The sequence below is a fragment of the Protopterus annectens genome, chromosome 2.part0 (assembly GCF_019279795.1).
Source record: "Protopterus annectens isolate FY-2018-M chromosome 2.part0, PAN1.0, whole genome shotgun sequence".
In the NCBI taxonomy this organism is placed as follows: domain Eukaryota; kingdom Metazoa; phylum Chordata; order Ceratodontiformes; family Protopteridae; genus Protopterus; species Protopterus annectens.
The window spans coordinates 1,800,263,241-1,800,279,566 of NC_056728.1; positions in this window are offsets into that span (position 1 = coordinate 1,800,263,241).

Here is a 16,326-nt window from a genome sequence, read left to right on the forward strand (position 1 = left end):
ACAACAAAGGGGAGAGAGTACACCCCTACCTAGCTCCTCTGTTCAAGCACAGATTATCCGAGAGGACCTCACCCACTTTAATTTTCTCCTTCGATCCCTCATATATCTTCCTAATCAACCTTATAATTTTTTCAGGGAATGCAAATGCTTCCATTGCCCTGTTCATAAATGCTCAGCTCACTCTTGTCAAATGATTTCTCTGCATCAAGACCTATCAACAACAGCGGTATTTTTTTACATTCTGCTTCCCTCTGGATCTTCAGTGTTCTCTTAATGTTGTCAAATGTTTGCCTCCCCTCCACAAAACTACACATTGATCCATATTTATCAATTTTGGCATCACTTTTGCCATTCTTTTTGTCATTATAGACATAAACATTTTATAATCATGATTTGGTATTGAAATGGGCCTGCACGAAGATGGATCTGATTTATCTTTACCCACTTTAGGTATTACACTCGCCACTGCTTTCTTCCAGGATGTTGGTGCTTCTCCTCCTCTTAAAATACTGTTAAACGAAACCTTACAGATCTTTTAACAGTTTTTCCCTCCTACCTTCCAATCCTCCACAAGAATACCACCCATTCCTGGGGACTTCCCTGTAGATTGGCTATACATATCCATTTTTATGTCATCTCCTACTATCCTGACTGTTAGTACTTGAGCCTCATCTACCTCTAACCTTGGCATATTTAATTCTTCCATAAACATTCCATTTATACCTTTTCTTGATTTCCATATTTCTCTGCTTTAGACAGGCTTTCATAGAATTTTCTAAGTATTTCCAATATTTCTACACGATTCCTTGTTATCGTTTTTGTTATAGGCTTGCATCCTGTATTGTTGATCTAATTCTTCAGATACAGCAAGCTAATAACTCTTGTTATTTAGCACAGAGGATGAAAGCTATGAACTGTTAACAACCTGTGTAGGCCAGTGTTTGATTCCTACAGTTTACATTTGCCTACTGTGTCATGTGGGAAAATCTCTTAAGCAGACACTACCCACAGGTAGTCCCTGAAAAAAGACAGCTATGCTTTGTGGGCTTACCTGGTTAACAAATAAATATAAAAATACTTAATTTTAGGTTTACAATTCTTTCTTACAATTTTCTTTTGCTTTGAGGGGACGCATTTTTTATGTATTACAGCTCAGGGAAGTGCATCTCCAACATTCAAACATCTTATCACCAGTTTTGTACTTACTTCTATGAAAGGAAAGCTTCACATTTTTGCTTTAGTGAAATCAGTAGCATTTTCACATCACATGGTTTATCGTACTCTTTATGTACTAACACAATGGTATGGTTCTTTTCTGACAGTATGCTACTGTGAATAAAGTTACTACCCATTCACCTTTTTTCTTATCTTTATTGCATGATCAATCCCACATCTTTAAATTCTAAAATAAATACATAAATATACATTCTATATGAAAATGCTGAGGCTCCAGTATCAGTTATTTGTACTTTCCTTAACTGCTCATTGTCTGCTTTATATTGTGATCTGAGCTTTTAGGACTAAGACACACCGAATTGATCTGCTCAAGTACTGCCAGACATTGTGCTGCCCAGAGCATGTTATCCTGTCCACCTCTTACTCTTATCCAACAGTCAAAAAATGTTGTTACTGGAGGTCCTGTCTGCAGCCACTTTCTTGAAACTGTTTTTAGGAGTTATCCTGGACTGAGACTGAAGTGGGTTAAATGGGATCAGTGCTTTTCCCTGGTTAACAAATTCAAAATAAAAAAATAAATAAATAAAATCTATTTTTATTTTTACTTGTTACCTGGAAAAGTCATTGAGCAGAGACCATTTTCAAAAGAGATGAGCCCCGGCAATATTTAAGGATTCTTGAGAGTACAGAAATGTAGAGATGTCAGTATACTGTATTAAAGGCACCATGAGTGATAACAGTAAGCATGTTTTTCATTAAAATATTAAAGAGTAATAGGCCTAATATTGATCCCTGATGGACTAGCTTCAGGCCTGGAGTGGGAGTCAACCCAGTGAACTGACTGAATGATTGGTTAGAGCCCCAACTGATGGCTGCACAAGTGATGCCAAGATGATTTAGATGGGTACCTATCATTGCATCAAAGCTCCAATTCACTGAATATCTATTCGTCAAATTTAAAGCATCAAATACTATTTCAGTGATGGATTACATCATCAAAATCTTTCCCAGGGAAGGGAGTTAGTTGGCCATTGTAACAAATTTGCTCTTTTACCCAATGTAGTGCAATCTCTGAGTTGGAATATATAATTGGGGGGTGTGGGGGTGCAGCCCCCCCTTGTTGAGGTGTGTGGGGGGTAAAGCCCCCCACCTTGGTAAGTTTAAGCTAATATAATTTGTGTTACAATCGCTCTGGTGGATAAGTGTTTTTTTTTCCCTGAGAAATCTTTTTGATGATATAATTATTCGCTGAAATGGTATTTGATGCTTTAAGTTCGACAAATAGGCGTTCAGCAAACTGGGGCTTCAATAAAATGATATAGACCCGATTTAGACATGCAATTAGAATGTAATGAAAGACAGTATCAAACACTTTTGACTGAGCAACAGAAATTCTATTTCACTAACACTGACTTTCTTACAAATAAAATCTGTGAAAACTAGGAATACAGTTTCTGTACTGTGATCACAGAGAAGGCCATGTTGTGTGGTTGAGAGCAAGGTATTGCTTTCTATGTCTACTGTGATTTGCTTACAGGTAAAATGTTCTAATACTTTGGGGCAAATCTATAGGCCTATAGCTGGAAAGTTCCACAGTTCTACCTCTTTAACTGAGTGAGACAATGATGGAGGCTTCTCAGCCGTTTGAGACAGCCATTCACAGTCACTATAAATATCGGGTCTATATCACATCGTCAAATGCACAAGTGTTCGAATGATGTAATATCGAACTGAGAAGTTCAAAATGCAAGAAGTACGAACACACAGAACACCATTTTTTTCCCAGAGAAAAAAATTGCTGTTCTGGTACAAAAGCAAAAAAAAAACCACATACACTTTAAAAATACTAATGTGGGGGGGCTTCACCCCCCCAGACACCCCAACATGGGGGGTTGTGCCCCCCCACACCCCCTTACTTCAATATACCAACTCCAAGATCACACCACAGCGGAGGAAATAGCAAAACCGCAAAAACGGCCCACCAATTTTTTTCCCTGGGAAAAAAATCTGTGTTCTACGGCTTCTCTATTTTTACATTTCGGACATATGAGTGCGATATAACAACGTTCGAACACCTGTGCATTTGACATCATATTATAGACCCGTACATATCTATCATTGTCAGAATGTCTCTCCTGTTCTCTCTCTTTCTTTCTCATGTCACAGTATGATCATCTGGTTAACAAAATCGATAAAAGTCCTTTCTTTAGGATAAAATATTATGATGTTTTATGTGCACATTGGGAATATTTAACCAGGGCTTGACTTAGCATGTGATCAAATATACTGGGGCCAAGGCCATATCCAGGCATATAACATGCAGGTCTATGGTTATTCATGGAACAGCACGTTAATCGAACAGCTGTTCATCGAATACTAATTGTCGAAAATTCCTTTAATCAAATGGACATATCATTGTAATGATTTTCCTTGAATGATGATAATTGGCTAACATAAAGGAAGCATAAACGAATACTTGCTTTCCAGTAACTGAGCTATAAGGAAACCTGCCCTTTTCCCACTGTAGTGCAAACTCAGAGTTGGTATATATAATCACCAGGGGTGTGCGGAGCATAACGAGTGTCTATTGTTCACATAATGTTCCTCTTGTGGGGGGGGGGGGTTGCACCTCCCACACCCTGGCTAATTATATATACTAACTCCGAGATCGCAGTACAGTGGGGAAGGGGCAGGTTTACTTATAGCTCAGTTACCAGTAAGTAAGTATATGTTTACACTTCCTTTATGTTGGCCAACTATCATCGTTCAATGAAAATCATTATGATGAAATGGCCATTCGATTAAAGGTATTTTCGACAATTCAGTGATTTACTATAGACCCATGCCATGCATGCCAATGTAAGTTCATAGGTAAATATAGTAGGCTAATTACAACAAGGGTCTTTACAAGCCTAACCAAACTTCCCAAATGTATCCTGCAAGTTTTTCAGTGCCCTATAGGTTATTTTAGGGGTATATTTAGTGGTTATATGTAAGTAAGGGCATGGTTGGTCAAGCATTTACAGGCTGTTTCTGTCCATTAAAGACACAGGTGACAGACCAGGGGTAAATTTTTGATTTCCCACCCACTGGCGCAGTTTATTTTTGAATATGGCTAGAGAAGATCTCTGTTTCACCTGTTCCAGTGACACTTACCTGTGGGAAACAAGTCCTAATTGTGTTGCAGACACCTGGATTGGGTAGATATGCAAAAAGGTCCATCGGAGCAGGATCCCAAAATGTCTTGCATGCCAAGCACAGATCACCTCTCAACAAGCTGTAGGAGACAAAGCATAGGAATAGAGCTTTGAGGGAATCCTCATAGGACATGTTGTTTATGCCCTGCATTACTGTTGTGAGGAACCTCTGTGCCTGGTCAGGTACATTCTGAAGGGGGCATTATACTCAATGATGAGTCCGGTGAGGGCTGAATACAATGGAATGATGACTTCCTTGGACGTGGATGCCATACCCTTGTTCAGCAACATAGAATGATTTCCTTACTACTTTAGACATGGTGGTTGAAAGCCTTTTACACTTTTTTAAAATTCTTTATTTTCCCCAGAAAGATATGCTAGAATTTAAAATAAGTTCTATTTTCTTAAATTATATATTTAGTTGGTGACTGATTTGCTGATACTGTAGTGCAGCATTAGGGATGTGTTGCACTCCTGAGTGTGTCATCTGAAGGATGGCACACTCAAAACAACACACTCCTGTGTGTGTCATCCTTCTGATGAGACATTAAACTGAGGTCCCATCTGCTTGAGTTGGTGATAGCTCATCTGGATATAAAAGATCCCAAAGCACATATCGAAAAGAGTGGGGGAAATTCCCTAGTGCCCTGGCCAAACTTCCCCTAGTACTAAAAATACCACCTTATCTCCCCTGAAAAGAGGCCACTAGCCTAATGGAATTAACCTTGTAAACAAAGGACAAAGAAATATCTTTTTTCAGGATGCTTGTTTTTATTATGATGATGATGATGATGATTATTATTATTTTTATTATTATTATTATCATTAATATTATTATTTTACATAGGCCCAACTTATCAGTTTTCCTCAGCCTTGTAAAATGATGCTGCCTAGAACCATACATTGTCTGGAGTGGGAGTGAGAGTTACACATGGTGGAGTTGAGCTACACTCTGGAAACTGATATACAAATCCAAACGTCTGAACTGTGCCTGTGAGTGGGGCAGTTCCATGGAATGTTGGCATAAACTGGATGTAGTACATACAGCAAAGTGACTGCGCTCCAAAATTGGGAAAGGAAACTTTATTAAGCACCTTTCTTAAGTAAGAAAGGTGCATAATGAAATGTACATTTTTATCAATATTAAGCTCTAGTCTCATGCTAGAGCATAAATGCTCCCAAGAACAGCATTAAGTAGCTCAAACAGTTTAAAAGTGGCAATTCACTTTGAGCTGCTTGCTTCTTTTTGTGCATGGCAGTGCAATGACAGTGCAAAGTGTATTATAGATTTTAAAGCTGTTACAGTGTCAGATACACTTTGATTCTGGCCACTGTGTGTAAAACAACAGTAAGTGTGTTACAAGTTTCACAGTTCTAAAACACGTTGTGATCCTACAGTCCTCCCCCCCCGTCTTGTAATGCATTGATGCAGTCAAAGCTCCATGTACTACAAAGACTTGCTTGGCAGCACCACGTGTGTTCCACCTTTCAGAGTTATAAAACACTTGCCTCTCCTACAAAGAGTTTTTCTCTCTTCCTTTGTAAGTGATAGTACGTGGAGCAAGTAAAGCAAACAAAGAATTATGATCATGTCTGTCCGACCAAAATCAGGTAGTTGTATTTTCTCAAAATGTATATCATGATTCACCTCTCAAGATTTCTTTCACTCTCTCAAGGTGAATTTCTTGACATGCATTCCTCAGACATATAATAATTTAATTATGATTGTAGACCTAATCATATTCCTCTGTTTTGTTCTCTACTTTTCTTCCAAGAGGATGTAATTTGACTGCCCCCCAACATATAACTGCTAACTGTCTACTGGCCAAGGCTGTTGCTGCCCCCATGGACCCTTTTTTAGGCAAGGCTCAAAAGACAAACCCACCTCCATAAACAGCACAAATAAAAAAATGAGGGTTATGCTACTCAATGCCAGGAGTTTAAATCTCAAAATGCATGCTCTCGAAGCACTCCTCAGTATGGAGAACATCGACATCTGTGCAGCAACTGAAACCTGGTTCAAGGCTCTAGAGAGCACTCCAGCACTACAAGCTACAACTCATACCACATATTTCGGCCACAGAACATGGACCAAAACACAAAAGGAGGGGGTGTACCCATATTCATCAAGGATACCTATACCTCCAGGTTAGTGGCGCAGCATGATACCTCTGAGATCATCCATGTGCAACTAACATCGGGCAAATCTGCGATGCAAATTGTGGCCTGCTACAGATCACCCTCCATGACCCAGGACCACCACTCTGCCTTTCTGGAGACACTGAAAAACATGAAGGTCCTACCGAACACCCTGATATTGGGCGATTTCAATTACCCTAACATTAACTGGGAAAACTACTTGAGTACAACCTCCCATGCTCAGCGCTTCTTGGAATTAATCAACTCAAATGCCCTGGATCAGCCGGTAACCTCCCCTACCAGAGGTGAAAACATATTGGACCTGGTCATCACCAACATGGGTGACAGGTGTTCCACACAGGAGGTCAACCTGTCACTGGTTAGATCAGACCAAAAACTAATCACTCTGGATGTCCACAACCCACCACCACCCCCAACCAAGGAAACCACAGTGAAAAACTTTTCTAAAGCAAACTTCACCTTACTTAACTCAGAAGTGGTAAGTTTCACAGCCCCCACGCTAAAGGATAATGCTGCCCAAGATGCAGAATCCTTTACAAATGCAATCTATGAGCACCTACAAGGATGCATGGATCATGCCATCCCTAGCAAAACTAAGACTCACTCCCCTAAGAGAAGGAAACCAGTCTGGTGGACCCCTGCCATAAATAGGTTATACAATAAAAGGAGGAAACTAGTTCAGAAAAAAAGCAAATCCCAAGAAGGAAACACATCCCTGATCAGTATCAGTAAGAAACTAAGGTCCCTCATAAAATCATCCAAGGCTAATTTCGAAAGAAAAATAGCCACGGATTCGAAAGATAACCACAAAGCCTTCTTTAGCTATGTCAAGAATTTAAGTGGCAACTCACAGATATGCTCTGAGTTAGTGCAAAATAGCACAAAATATACTGAACCTAGTGATATTGCCAACATCCTAGCAGATAGATTCAGTGCAAACTTCACCCTCCTCTCACCTCCAAAAGGGCCCACAACAATATCAGAAAAGTGTAGTGTCCCGGAAATCACAGACGCACAGGTGAAAACAGCCCTTTCAAAAGCCAAAAACAGAGCATCAATGGGGCCAGATGGTGTCCCAGGATGCGTCTTGCATGAACTACAGAACGAACTAACCCCCCACCTAAACACGCTAGTCAACCTCAGCCCCTCCACAGGCTACGTGCCCGTAGAATGGCGCACAGCAATGGTTATTCCACTCCACAAAGGAGGGGCAACAACTGACCATGGTAACTATCACCCCATAAGCCTGACTAGCCTGGTCTGCAAGACTATGGAGCACATTATCATGGAACTTATTAACAAAGACATTGGGAACCTCCAAACACTTGACCCCACACAGTTCGGCTTTGTTAAGGGCAGATCATGCCTACTAAACCTGGTTGACTTCTTTGAGACAATCACCAAGGCCATAGATGAGGGAAAGGTGGTTCACACAGCCTACCTTGACCTCGCCAAGGCATTTGACACCATTCCTCACTCAGGAATTATAGAAAAACTCACCTACCAGCTTGAACATAAACCCCTACGTCATGAGATGGGTTGTCAACTGGCTTACAGACAGAACTCACGCGGTAAGAATAGCAGGCTCCAGGTCCAAACCAGTCACAAGTGGTGTCCCACAAGGCTCGGTCCTGGGACCCTACTGTTCAACATATACTTCTCAGAAGTACAGGCAAGCACAGGAGGACTATGGATAACCAAGTTCACCAATGACTGCAAACTGGGAGCCATAATTGACTCTCCGGCTGACATGGACATTCTCCAAAAAGGCCTTACTGAGACGGACACCTGGTGTCAAAGTCATGGCCTCAAGCTAAATGCCAAAAAATGCATAGTCATCCCATTTGGGAAAAACAAAACACCCACAAATTACCACATAGGTGGCAGCCCCCTTAATACAGAAGAGGTAATAAGAGATCTGGGGACCCAGGTAGATAGTAATCTCTCCTTTGACAATCATATTGCCAAAGTAGTTAGGAAATCCTTCTATGGGGCCCATCTAATTACTAAAGGGTTTGCATCTAGAAATAAAGAGGTTATAGTGTCCCTCTACTCGTTACTCATCAGACCCATCATAGAGTACAATGCCCCATTTGGGATGTACCTCACAAGACACTTCCAACAGCTGGAAAGACCACAAAAGTACCTCATCAAGAGGATTACTGGCCTCAAACGTATGTCCTATGCAGCCCGACTGAAAAAACTCTGGCTGTACTCAGTGGGATATCGCTTACGCAGAGGTGGTTTCTGCCAGACTTACAAAGCCATGTCCAACTCAGAATTTCTGGACATGCTCCACCTAAAGAAATCCAAGTCACTGCGAGCCACGTGCTCTAGTGAGCTAAACCTCGCCACAACAATAAATAGAACATGCTGGAGGGATAGATTCCTGTCACAGAGACTCCCCATGCTTTGGAACAAAATTCCTAACTACATTAGGCAGAGCCCCTCACTAACACTCTTCAAGAGAAACCTTGACGAGTGGATGGGTAACAGAAAATACACCACTGGGATCATTTAATTGGTTCTGCTTGACAGAGGCTCAGTTAATTAATCGAAAGCCGACACACTCTGGCTAGGCTTATAAATGCCCTTGGGCAGATAGCCTAGTACCTACCTATGAACAATTTTCAGTTACAAGGCCAATGATCCCCCAAGTCATCCCATGATCTATAGCCAGTTCCTACACAGCTGCCCCTACTGTCTCCCTTATCTATCCATTCATCTACCTGTTACAGGTTCACCTAAATCCCATGCGAATCATATTTTATTTCTTTTCTTAACTGGGTAAATCAACTCATCCTAAATAGAAGTCCATTTTCAATCATTCCCAGGCCAAATGGCAATAACAAACATGCAGTAACATATAGTTTCATAGTATAGTACTAGGCTATCTGCCCTGGGGCATTTGTAAGCCTAGCCATAGTGATGTGGCTTTTGCCACCCCATGAAATGGTACAAAAAATGTACAGAATAAATTTAGAATACTGTGCCTCTGTCTAGTAGTGACACAATGAAGGTCCCCTTATATAATAGAATTAGTTTACTGTGCCCCTGTCTAGCAGTGACACAGATGTGACCCCTGGGGTAAACTTACGATCTCCCATCCACTCATCAAGATTTCTCTTGAAGAGAGTCAGTGAGGGCTCTGCCTAATACGAACTGGGATCTTGTTCCAAAGCATGGGAAGCCTCTGGGTTATGAATCTATCCCTCCAGCATGTCCTATTCATACTTGTGCCGAGGTTTAAGTCTTTAGCTCTTGTGGTCCTGATGGATTTGGATTTTTGAGGTGGAGCATGTCCATCAGATCCTGATTGGACATGGCCTTGTCGTCAGGCAGAGATCACCTCTGAGCAGGCGGTATGCTACTGAATAGAGCTGAAGTTTCTTTAGTCTGGCAGAATAAGACATATGTTGGAGACCCTTGATCCTCTTGGTGAGGTACTTTTGTGGTCTCTCCAGCTGTTGCAAATGCCGGGTGAGGTACATACCAAATGGGCATTGTACTCAATCATGGGTCTGATGAGGGAGGAGTATAGGGGTACAATGACATCCTTGGATCTGGATGTGAATCCCTTCATGATGAGGTGTGCAAGGTAGAATGTTTTTCTAACCACTTTGGCAACGTGGGTGTCAAATGAGATGTCGCTGTCGACTTGGGTCCATAGGTCTCTGATTACTTTTTCCGTAGTCAGTGGGTTGCTGTCTATGTGATCATTTGTGGGTACTTTGTTTTTCCCAAAAGGGATGACTATACATTTTTTGGCATTTAGTTTAAGGCCGTGACTCCGGCACCAGTTGTCTGTTTCTGTGAGGCCTTTTTGTAGGATGTATGTGTCCGCTGGTGTATCGACTATGGCGCCTAGTTTGCAGTCATCTGCGAACTTTGTCAGCCACAACCCTCCCATGTTTGCTTTAACATCTGAGAAATAAATGCCGAACAAGAGGGGTCCCAGGACAGATCCCTGTGGGACACCACTTGTGACTGGCTTTGAGTCTGACATTGCTCCGGAGATTTTAACTTTATGGGTTCTGTCCTTTAGCCAGTTTGCAACCCATCTAGTGACATAAGGGTTTACGTTTAAGCTGTTGAGCTTATCTATGATGCCTGAGTGGGGTATTGTGTCGAAGGCCTTAGCCAAGTCCAGGTAGGCTGTATGGACTGCTTTGCCCTCATCAATGGCTCTAGTGACTGTTTCGAAAAAGTCAACCAGGTTCAAAAGGCAGGATCTGCCCTTTACAAAGCCAAACTGGGTGGGGTCAAGTGTCTGTAGGTCCCCTATGTCTCTGTTTATGAGTTCCATAATGATTCTTTCCATAGCTTTGCAGACCAGGCTGGTTAAGCTTATGGGGCGGTAGCTCCCAGGGTCTGTAGAGGTACCCCCTTTGTGGAGTGGGACCACTGTTGCTGTACGCCAGTGTTCAGGTACATATGCTGAAGTAAGGCTAAGGTTAAATAGCATTTTTATTTGTGGGTTTAGCTCCTCTTGGAGTTCACGTAACACGCAACCCGGGATACCGTCAGGTCCCATTGATGCTGTGTTTTTAGCTTTGTTTAGGGCGGTTCTCACTTGGACATCTGAGATGACAGGGAGATTACATTCAGCTGGGATAAGTATTTCTTCTTTTGGGGGTGAGGGATGGGAGAAATTTGCACTGAACCTGTCAGACAGAATGTTGGCAATATCTGTGGGTTCAATGTATTTTTTGTTGTTGTGAACTAACTCTGAGCATATCTGAGGGTTTCCGCCCAGGTTTCTAACATAGCTGAAGAAGGCTTTGTGGTTATCTTTAGTGTCCTTAGCGATTTTTCTCTCAAAGTTGGCCTTGGATGTTTTTATGAGAGAACATAGTTTTCTGCTAATGTTGATCAGAGATGTCTTCCCTTCATGGGATTTTGCTCTGATGTGCAGTAGCTTCCTTCTTTTGTTATACAATTTGTTAATGGCTGAGGTCCACCAGACAGGACGCTTGCCTTTGGTGGAGAGGGACTTGGATTTATTTGGGATTGCATGATCCATGCATTCTTGGAGATGTCCATAGAAAGCATTTGTGAAGGATTCGGCATCGTGGGATATGGTATCCACTGGCACAGTGGGCTTAAAGGATACCATCTCAGTCTTAAGAAGAGTGAAGTCTGCTTTTGAGAAGTTTTTCACTGTGGTCTTTTGTGCTGCGGGTGGAGGTGGGATATGTATATCCAGGGTGATTAGTTTGTGGTCAGATCTCACTAGTGAGGGGTATACTTCTGGTGTGGAGCATTTTGTCCCCATGTTTGTGATGATCAGGTCTAGTATATTATCTCCCCTAGTGGGAGAGGTGACTAGTTGTTCCAGTGCATTTGAATTTATGAATTCCAGGAACCTTTGGGCTAGGGTATTAGGGCTAGAATAATGTAGCCAATCTATATTTGGGTAGTTGAAGTCTCCCAGTATGATGGTATTTTGTGATACATTCATATCCTCCAATGTCTTCAGGAAGGCTGAGTGGGGTTCCTGAGATTGGAAGGGTGATCTGTAACATGCTACCAGTTGTATAGCAGTTTTGCCTATGGTTAGTTGCACCTGTATGGTCTCTGATGCTTCATGTGTTGCTACTAACCTGGAGGTGTGAGTGTCCTTGATGAATATGGACACTTCCCCTCCCTTTGTGGTTCGGCCCGGGTTTTGGGTCCGAAAAGCATGATACGAGGTATAGCCTGGTAGCGCTGGGGTGCTCTCAGGAGTCTTGAACCAGGTTTCAGTTACTGCACAGACATCGATGTTCTCCATGCTGAGGAGTGCATTGAGTGCCTGCATCTTGAGATTTAGACTTCTGGCATTGAGCAGCATTACCTTTAGTTTTTTTCCATTTTTGTTTTCTAAGGAGGTGGGTTTGTCTTTTGAGCCTTGCCTAAAAAAGGCACTATGGGAGTGGCAAGAGCCTTAGCCAATATCCAGAAGCCCAGTGGTGACAGGTGTAAGCCATCCCTTGCGAAGCAGCGTGGTTTGTCCAATATGTCATCCCAGGCAGACAGACATTGGATCCCCTTAGAATGACACCAGTACTTGAGCCAATTATTAAAGCTGATCATCTTGTCTTTGTATTGTGGTATCATTCTTGGTGAGGGCAAGATGCTGCTCAGGGTCAGGGTCATATCAGCCTGGGCTACATAATCGGAGAGCTCCTCTTTGTCTCTTTTCATGTAGTCCAGGGAGGTACGTCTCATGTCATTCACGCCAGCATGGACAATGACGGAGTCATATTTGTACTTGCTTTGGAGTGACTTGAGTGCGTGTGTTATGTGGCGGATCCTAGCTCCCGATAGACAGCTCACAGTCACCCTCTCCTTGTTCAGCCTGGTCAGCGGGACATCAGTGTGTCTGACTATAGAGTCACCTATTACTAGTGTATCAGGCATGGTGTTTGGCCTTAAGGGCTGTGATTGGTTGACACACTGATTTATTGAAGTATGTGTTGCATGTGTTTTGTTTTGAGGTGGTGGATTTTTGGATGTCTGCTTTGGGAGCCTCTGTTGTTTTGGTAAGTTTTTTATTAGAGCCTCCGAGTATGTCTTTGTGTTTTTATGTGTTTGGTCTGCAGTTGTGGTAGGTCTATGTGGGACTGGGATTGTTGTGTGTGTGGTTACCATCTCCTCCTGTCTGGTCATGCCAGCCCTGAGTTGAGAGAGTTCAGCCTCCAGTTTGGCTATATAGTTGCATCTCTCACATGTATTTGTGTTTGTTGGGAGGAGGAGAGGGTTGTCTGTGTACATGAGACAATTGTAGCATTGTCTCAAGATACCCAGATTGACCAGCTGAACTGGAGAGGACGACAGTAATCTACCACTCGACATGCTAGAACAGTATAAGGGAGTGCTGTACCTTTAAGGGAAGTGGATATTCACAGGGGTGGTAGGTAGATGTAGTGCTCTACTTAGTACGATAGTGCTTACTTAGTAGAGAAGTATTGAGAACAAGTGCTAGGCTTATAATATAGTGAGTAGTCTGATTATACTAAGAGTAGAGCTTCCTTAAGGGAAAATTTGAAGAGCAGACTTGGCGGAGCCAGACGAAGTTCAACCTTGTTTAACCGGCGCTGCGCTATGCGCACAACCGTGCAAAGCCGTGCAAACGCGGATTTTAAACAGGGAACTACAAAAGAGCTAGAAATAGTCCAAAACAACCAATTACTACAGCTTCTTGTGCTGAGGTCACTTCCTACAGGGACAGGTAGGCTGCTCAAGGCTCCCCACTCCCACTGGTGAGCAAAGAAACTTCCTTCTATCCAAGTAAGGTAATGGGCAACACAGGAACTACACCACAGCCCAGAATACAGCAATGCCTGTAAACTGGTCTAAACTAGTCGAGGAGAGGCGGGAAAACAAGGATTATTTTTTTGTTTTTTTGTTTTTTTGATAGAAACACACAGAAAATGCAGAAACAGTGATAAATCAGTTACACGGGCTAGCTCACTTTAGTGGGCAGCCTCAACAGTTAAATTAAACAAACAAACAAACAAACTTTTGATCAAATTCGACTAAAAAGTAACTTTAAGTGCAGATTTTAAAATAATGCAGCAAATAGTTAAAAAAACAGTTCAAGCTAGTTCAGGGTAAGCTACAGAAGCTATTCCAAGTGAAAAAAAAGCAAAGATACTTAAATCCAGAAAGTAGTCGCTTTTCTGAGTTCTCTGTAGCTAGGACCACTCTGCAGGACCACGAGGAGCTTGTCTGAGCAGTATAGCCAGAAAAAAATGCCCAGAGGCAGATTTTAAACAGGGAACTACAAAAGAGCTAGAAATGGTCCAAAACAACCAATTACTGCAGCTTCTTGTGCTGAGGTCACTTCCTACAGGGACAGGTAGGCTGCTCAAGCCTCCCCACTCCCACTGGTGAGCAAAGAAACTTCCTTCTATCCAAGTAAGGTAATGGACAACACAGGAACTACACCACAGCCCAGAATACAGCAATGCCCGTAAACTGGTCTAAACTAGTCAAGGAGAGGCGGGAAAACAAGGATTTTTTTTTGTTTTTTTGATAGAAACACACAGAAAATGCAGAAACAATGATAAATCAGTTACACAGGCTAGCACACTTTAGTGGGCAGCCTCAACAGTTAAATTAAACAAACAAACAAACTTTCGATCAAATTCGACTAAAAAGTAACTTTAAGTGCAGATTTTAAATAATGCAGCAAACAGTTAAAAAACAGTTCAAGCTAGTTCAGGGTAAGCTACAGAGGCTATTTCAAGTGAAAAAAAGCAAAGATACTAAAATCCAGAAAGTAGTCACTTTTCTGAGTTCTCTGTAGCTAGGACCACTCTGCAGGACCACAAGGAGCTTGTCTGAGCAGTATAGCCAGAAACCCCCCCCCCAGAGGTGGATTTTAAACAGGGAACTACAAAAGAGCTAGAAATGGTCCAAAACAACCAATTACTACAGCTTCTTGTGCTGAGGTCACTTCCTACAGGGACAGGTAGGCTGCTCAAGGCTCCCTACTCCCACTGGTGAGCAAAGAAACTTCCTTCAATCCAAGTAAGGTAATGGACAACACAGGAACTACACCACAGCCCAGAATACAGCAATGCCTGTAAACTGGTCTAAACTAGTCAAGGAGAGGCGGGAAAACAAGGATTATTTTTTTTTTTTGTTTTTGATAGAAACACACAGAAAATGCAGAAGCAGTGATAAATCAGTTACACAGGCTAGCACACTTTAGTGGGCAGCCTCAACAGTTAAATTAAACAAACAAACAAACAAACAAACTTTCGATCAAATTCGACTAAAAAGTAACTTTAAGTGCAGATTTTAAAACAATGCTGCAAACAGTTAAAAAACAGTTCAAGCTAGTTCAGGGTAAGCTGCAGAAGCTATTCCAAGTGAAAAAAAGCAAAGATACTTAAATCCAGAAAGTAGTCGCTTTTCTGAGTTCTCTGTAGCTAGGACCACTCTGCAGGACCACGAGGAGCTTGTCTGAGCAGTATAGCCAGAAAAAAACGCACAGAGGCTGATTTTAAACAGGGAACTACAAAAGAACTAGAAATGGTCCAAAACAACCAATTACTACAGCTTCTTGTGCTGAGGTCACTTCCTACAGGACAGGTAGGCTGCTCAAGGCTCCCCACTCCCACTGGTGAGCAAAGAAACTTCCTTCTATCCAAGTAAGGTAATGGACAACACAGGAACTACACCACAGCCCAGAATACAGCAATGCCTGTAAACTGGTCTTAACTAGTCGAGGAGAGGTGGGAAAACACAATTTTGAAGCAGAACAGTGATGTTTTACATTCACTGTTTCCTGCATTTGTGAATATATCTTTAATAATTCCCGGGATTGCACTTCTGATTCTCGGAATTACAATAGGAACCATATATACAGTAATGAACTAGATACTTAGACAGTTTTTAACTCAGCATTTCTTTTATCCTAAATAAGTACAAATTGCCCAATAAATTTGAATAATATACAGGAACAAGAAGTAATAAAATACATATATGTACATGCACATATGGTGGGATTTAATATTCTAAGAGTTGTTAATGCAAGTCCTGGAATAGCTAGATTGCATCAGTGTAAATGTGAACTTAAACAAAATAAGTCTAGGGGCCGGGTATTCTCTTTTCTCCAAGTTATGGTGATCTTGAAGTTGGACTTTATAAGTTCGGGGGGGGGTCTTGGGGCTTACCCCCCTGGCACTGAGATGTGCAGGGGGGGCTTGTTCCCCCTGCAAAACACAATTTTGAAGCAGAACAGTGATGTTTTACATTCACTGTTTCCTGCATTTGTGAATATATCTTTAATAATTCCAGG